Source organism: Mus caroli, chromosome 8 (assembly GCF_900094665.2).
Source record: "Mus caroli chromosome 8, CAROLI_EIJ_v1.1, whole genome shotgun sequence".
Taxonomy (NCBI): domain Eukaryota; kingdom Metazoa; phylum Chordata; class Mammalia; order Rodentia; family Muridae; genus Mus; species Mus caroli.
In genome coordinates this window covers 60,810,548-60,817,409 of record NC_034577.1, presented here as the reverse complement: position 1 = coordinate 60,817,409, position 6,862 = coordinate 60,810,548, and the positions used below count along the sequence as shown (strand labels likewise).

Below are 6,862 nucleotides of genomic sequence, written 5' to 3'. Positions count from 1 at the left end.
TGCTGAGAAGAAGGTATATCCTTTTGTTTTAGGATAGAATGTTCTGTAGATATCTGCCAGATCCATTTGATTCATAATTTCTCTTAGTTTCTCTGAAGCCCCCATCTTGTAATCATAACGTTTTCACACATCCCTCTTTTTCTTTCAGCTTCTTCCACTGTAACTAATTTTAGACAAGAATTTTCAGCTGGGCTGGAGATCAACAGTCAAGGCTCATGCTCTCTCACTGAGAACCAGTAATGTGGTCCCAACCCTTCATTTCACAGACCTTGAACTAGACACCCATAGGACTTGCCTAAAATCTTAGCCACCTACATACATAACAGGGCAGATCTCTTGTTCTGGATTAGATTAAATGTTGCAGATTCCCCTACTGCACTGTTCACACCTCCTTCACATCTTGGATGCTATTAAATTGAGCAGAGCCAGTCCAGAAGGGGGAGTATGTCTAGTTCAGTGAGTGGTTGGTTAGTGTGGATATAGCAACAGTGTTACAGACTGCTCCTTGGAAAGAGCTCTCTTTAGGAGGAACATTTGCTGGTGTTCATCTTTGAGAGACAGCAAACAGGAAGACTTACATTTCCTTTAAAAAAAAAAAAACAACAACAACACTTAGTTATAGTTCTGACTTTACTGTCATTTAGCATCTCTGTATTTATGCACCCACTCCCAAAAAACCCCATAATTTGTTTCTAATTGCCATGTGATCTCAAATACTTTGATTTTTCTACACATTAGTGTTTTCTCATGAAGATAGTTCACATTTTATTATTTCTTTTTAAGATTTACTTATTTTATATGGTGTGAATGAGTGTTTTGCTTGCATGTGCACGTGTGTACCATGTGTATGCCTGGTGCATGCAGAGGCCAGGAGAGGATTTCAGATTCCCTGGACTGGATTCATGACTGGCTGTGACTTACCAGATAGGTCCTGGGAACTGAACACAGGTCTTCTTCAAGGGCAACAAGGCACTCTTAACTGCTGAGCCATTTATCTGGCCCTTCACCCTGTGTATTAAAGGAACAGCAGATGATTAAACAGTTTAATTGGGTTACACAAGATTATCTCCGTTGATCAAAGTGAGAAACTGCAATGCAGGAATTGAGTGTGGCCTACTCTCATGGAAGAATTATGAAGATATTTTCTCAATGTGTATCTGTGTTTTCTGAATGAGGGACACAACGTTCATCCTGTTTTTCATTTCACAGAATAGCGTAGAGTAACCTCTGGGTGTGGGGATCATGGCTTTGGAAATCAGTTGTGCCCAAATCACACTATTTACAGTCAAATTATCCAATGTGGAAGGAATGCAGTTACAAATATATGCTTCTTGCAGTGCTTAGCATCCAAGGGTGCTTTCTTTCCCGAAACATAGTTTTGAGGAATATGATAATTTTAGAAGCTGAACATACAGTGCTGATCCTGTCCCAGCTCTGACTCCAAATACCATCAGTCAGAGAACTCCACTGACTCATATTTAGAAAGTTGTCACGCAGGGTTCTGCATGTGCACTATGGGAATCTCAGTGGATGCTTGGCAAGGTTACTGGTGTGCTTTCTCTGCTGCATTTGCCATGTTTAGGGGAAGAGACCTTGAAGTCCTTCCTCCTTACTGTACCAATTAGTGGGTCTGAAACACATGATGGGTTAGATGAATGGAAGGTGTGAATATTTAATTTGAGTAGACTGAGGAAGGCTTATAGCTTCAGGCATCTTCACAGTCTTGGCCAAGCTGTGTTTTTGAAACCATTGGAAGCAGGTAGTGGGACAGACTTGTCTAAGGAATGATGTATTGACTAGCCTGGCTCTAGCATTACTTGTAATGTGGTCACAGTTCTTAGGTTGACTTGTCATAACAGGAGTAAAGGCTGGCTGGCTGTGGCAGTTTGAATATGCTTGGCCCACAGAGGTGGCATTATTAGGAGATGTGACCTTGCTGGAGGAAATACATCACTGTGGGAGTGGGCTTTGAGGTCCTATGCTTAAGTTCTGCCCAGAGTGGTAAAAGACCTCTCTCCTGGATGCCTGCAGAGAACAGTCTCCTGCTGCTGCCGTTGTATCAAGATGTAGAACTCTTGACTCTTCCAGCACCATGTCTGCCTGGATGCTGCCATGCTTCCCACTATGATGATAATGGACTGAACTTTTGAAACTGTAAGCCAGCCCAAATTAAATGTTTTCTTTTATGTGTTACCTTGGTCATGGTGTCTCTTCACAGCAACAAAACAAAACAAAACAAAACACCAAAAAGCCAACCAACCAACCAACCAAACAAGAAAATCTGAGACACTAGTTTATTTGAAGAGAATGTGCTAATGAATGGTTGGCAAATTCTATTCCTTTGGATAAATGAGGTGGTGGATATCCCAATCTGTAGAGTCCCAGATAGAAAATGTCCAAAACCCACAGGTACAGTTTTTCTCTAGATTTCTCAGGGATACTGTGCCCTCCCCCCAAACTTGAGCGGGCTGAATCAGACCTTGTGTTTGCCACAGTCTGCTAGCCCACCTAGGGTGGGGTCTTCTGACCTAGGTGCAGTCTATTGTCCTGCCACAACTGCAGCTTCCTGCAAGAAGCCATTACCTGATGAACAGCTGAGCTTGTCTTCCTGATGAGATCCTGGCAAAGTGGGGAATGAGTTTTCCCCATTTAAAAATCAGACTCAAGAATTAAAGTTGAGCCTTGATCAGAGAACTTTGTCTTGGCTCATCGTATTTCCCTTGCCGACCTTCCCATCCATCCCCAGCTTTCCTTTTAGGAACCCAGTAACCGGTGGCCGTTGGCAGCTACAGGATATACCATCTTTCTCTTCACCATCTTCTCACCATCACTTAAACAAGTGAAGCCACGTCAGGTTCTCCTTAATCCTCACTCTCTGAGCTCAACTGTCAAAACCAGAGTGGGCTACAGATGATATGGAAGGGAACTCACACATATTAGGGCTAAGGGATAATTTCCTTGCCACTTTCAGAATCCCACAAGCAAAGCTCTGTGTTGATACTTCTCAAGTGTTCACTGGATTTTAATTTTACTTTTGGCACATTCCCATACTGTAATATTATTTCTGTTATTCAGGAAGAATTATCAAAACATTTGTTTTTGTCATTGAGATTTCCATCCATCCATCCATCTATTTATTTATTTATTTATTTATTTATTTATTTATTTATTATTTAGTTGGTGGAGAAGTGGGGGTGGGGAAAGATGGGGTAAATCAGAGAAGACTGTGTTCTCAAGGCTTCCGTGACAGATTCGGGTGGAATATCTAAGTGGTTCTTGCTTTTCTCCAACTACTGTGGACCCCACCTGCATTACTAAAGACCCACATAAGAAACTAGTATCTTAGTTTCATTTCTTGTTACTGGGATAAAACACCCTAGCAAAAGCAATTTAAGGGAAATGAGTTGATTTTGATTTATAGTTCTCAAGGTTCATCATAGAAAGGGATCATGTAGATGGGCAGAGGGGAAGTGGTGACAGGAGCTAGCAGCGTGTTGGTCACATTTTATCCACACTAAGAAAGCAGAGTAAACAGGAATTGGGGTTGGGCCATAAATCTTCAAGTCTCACACAAAGGGATCCATTTCCTCTACTTTAGGAAGTGAGGCCCTACTTCCTAAAAATTCCACATCCTTCCCAAATAGAGTTGACAGCTGGGGTTAAGTATGTAGATATGTCAGCCTATTGGGGCATTTCACATTCCAATCACAAACAGTGCCTATGTGGGCAGGGTCAAGTATTGCAAAGAGGCAAGCTTGCTTTTCTTTTCGGCATTTTTTTGTTGTGGAAGTTTAAAAAAAAATCCTGGCTTTACTACATATTAACCATGCAGATTTCTTAACCTCCTTCTGCCCCTCTGTAATAATGGAAAAAAATAATACGCGTGTTGTGGCTATTGAATGTCTTCCTAAGCAGTGCCATAGTATGGTGAGGGCTCATTGCCTGTGTCCGGCTGAACACATCCCATTCTCTTTAGCATATTTAGTTAATCTTCTGAGAATTTTCACTATGCTGTTTTGTTTCTATCCTGGTCACGGCTCTTGGTTTTGCTGGCGACTCTGCATTCTTGTATCGTACTTTTTTTCTTTACTAGCTAGAGAGGATTCCTCTTTGGAGGAACAAGAGGCTTGGGATTACTAAGGAGACCATGCACTTCCCAGAGCCCAGGAGCAGAGTTTTAATGAGTTCCTTTACTAGGAAAGGAGGAAGAAGCTGAGCTGTTTGTCCTCTGATTCCAACCTGCCTAGTGTCAGGGTCTAGAGGCTGGCTGAATGTGGATGACTTGGTGCATATGAAATGACTGAAGGTTGCTGTTCCAGCCACTGGGGTGAGAGAAGAATGACGGAGCTTATTAATGATCTTGCAGAGCTACTAGCTGACAGTCTATTTGTTTTCATTATGTAAACCAGCATGGTTTGGGATTATGCAGATTTCCACCTTTTTACTTAGAAGGCAAAGAATATTCATTAAGGATATCAATAAAGACCTTGCCCCAGATTGAGTCTCTGAGGCTGTTTCCTGCATGCTGAAAGACAGAAGAGAAAACTTAGGGGGTTGAGAGAGACTCAGAGATTGATTGGAAGGCAAATTATAAACCCATTTCAGCTCTTGGCCTGCAGGCTGGGAAGTAACATTATTTGTTGTCAGGGATGGAAAACAACTCAGATTCAGGTCCAAGTGATTATTCCACGTTGACACTGCTGCTTCTCTGCCAACTGCAGCTCCATTTAGACATAGATTAATTAGGCTGGTGGGGGGCGGGGGGCGTTGGGCTAGGAGAGCTGTGTGGAAGCAGGCAGCTCTGCCAGGAGTAGTCAAAGTTGGAGGTCTGGAGACTTGCCCCCCAGGAAGATGACACCCCCCTTTCACTGCTAAAACCAGAGCAAACCAGGGTGAGAGAGTGTGGATAGAAAACAGACCCTACTTCTATAGCAAAGCAGTGTACATTTCCACTGATTTGTTAATGCCAGTGAGGCAAAACAAAACAAAACAAAACCCAGAACCAAAAACAAAACAAAACCAAAAAACCAAAAAACCCCCCCACAACAACAGAAAACAACCTTCAAACTCACTTACTGGCAGGCTGTCCCCATGGAGAAAGGGATGGGGTGGGGGTGGGGGTGGGGGCCAGCAAGTCATCTGTAGACTTGAGTGGCTTATCAATCTTTTCTTTGGCCTTGTAGAAATCATCTTGGACTTTTTATCATTCCTGCATGTGAAATGGAAATGTAGTGTGAATACACACACACACGGATATATTATGTCCATTACTTGAATTATGAGACAGACAGAATAAAAATAAGGAAAATTCTTGGGGAAGTGAGCCCCATCCCATGTTAGTTCATTGAAAACAGTATATGACAGGCTCCACATGAGGACTTTAGTGTCTCTCCAGAATCTTTCTTACTTATGGGGAGTCTTTGGTTTGAACATCTTCATATTCTGCTTGTATCTCAGCTGACAGCATCTGTTTTGTCAAGGGCTGGGACAGTGTAGGGTCCATCCGTAACTCACCCCACCACCCTTTAGCGAGGGCAAGATGTACAGAGAGGGGGCTGGGCAGGGGTTCTTGCCCTCGGGAGTTGGGTGGGGAGCTGGATGATAATCAACAGCACCCAGTCTGTCTTCTCCTGCATCTTTGGCAGGCACTAGTCCTGCCAGCAAAGCTTTCCCCCAGGGCTGAAGCAGGCTGGCTTAGTGTTGCGAATGCCAGTGGTGGTCACTGGTAGTAAGATTCCCAGAGGGAACCCTTGCAGCGTGTGGATTCTTTTCAGAAAAACTCAAATGAGGAATTTTCTCTTTTACTGTTAACACTTCATTACATGGATTTTTTTTTTCCTCCAGTGGTGGCGCTGAGCTGAACACGGTGCTAGCAGAAGGGGGCGGTACTTTCCCTCTGGACCCTGACTTGGAAGCCAAGTGACTCCAGCGCAGTCACCACCAGAAGCAGATGTGCGAGCGGAACAGCTGTGTGCCTTTCTTTCTGCCGAGGTTAGCTTGTTTGGGTTTGTTCTTTTCCACGTGGAAGTGTGGTGTTTTGCCTTCCTCTGTTCTCAGCCGGGCTTTCGTGCTTTTAGATATTGATGGTTTCATTTCAAAAAAAAATATTTTGCGTTGTACTTATTAAAGAGGAAGAGGGGTATATTCTACTACTTTGGGGGCATGATATGTTCAGAGGAGTTGTGTGTTACATCCTAAATCACATGCATTTTACCGTTATTAAATCTCACTGTATTTAAAGGATGGAAATTTACAGGGGTTGCCTCCCATTTCTTTTCCTCTTAGCATTTTAGACTCCTTTTTCCATTATAAGAGAAGCCAAGATCATTTTTAGCCTTTAAGGACTTATGTAGCACTTACTCTGGCAGATAAGTGAATCTGTTTGTCGCAGGTGACTTAGAAAGCTAACCTTATACTGGCATATAACTTCCACATTACTGGGATATCCCAGCTAGCTAAAGAATATGTTCATTTTACTTTAATAGTTGTATTAATAAAAAGTTATTTAAAGGCATCATTTTTTTTAAGAAGCTCAACTACTTTGCTATGAAACTCCTCATCCACTGGCAGTGATCTCTATTTCACTTTCAAGACTCTTTTGGTATTTTTGTCTTTTTAGAGCATTAATCAATAGTACAACTAGAAGAGCTTTTTTTTAAACCAACAAACAAACAAGCAAACAAAAAACCCCTCAACTGTCCATTAAATTGAGAACACAGCTGGGACAGAATATTAATCTTCCTGAAATAGTCATTCTGCAGCCAAATGGGTACAGTGAGTTTTGATCAACTTAAAGTAAAATGGTTTGGGAAGATGAATCACCCTTGTAATATCCCTAGGGGTGGTCATTAGAACTATCTGA

The 6,862-nt window shown here is 42.3% G+C and overlaps 1 long non-coding RNA gene across 1 annotated transcript in view; it reads left to right on the top strand.

Moving 5' to 3' along the window:
- LOC115031752 overlaps positions 1-6,414 on the top strand; it is a 157,712-nt gene extending 151,298 nt beyond the window's left edge. Inside the window, exon 5 of the long non-coding RNA XR_003837414.1 lies at positions 5,845-6,414. This is a non-coding gene — a long non-coding RNA (uncharacterized LOC115031752). The remainder of the gene's footprint in view (positions 1-5,844) is intronic.
- Positions 6,415-6,862: the final 448 nt, after the last annotated feature.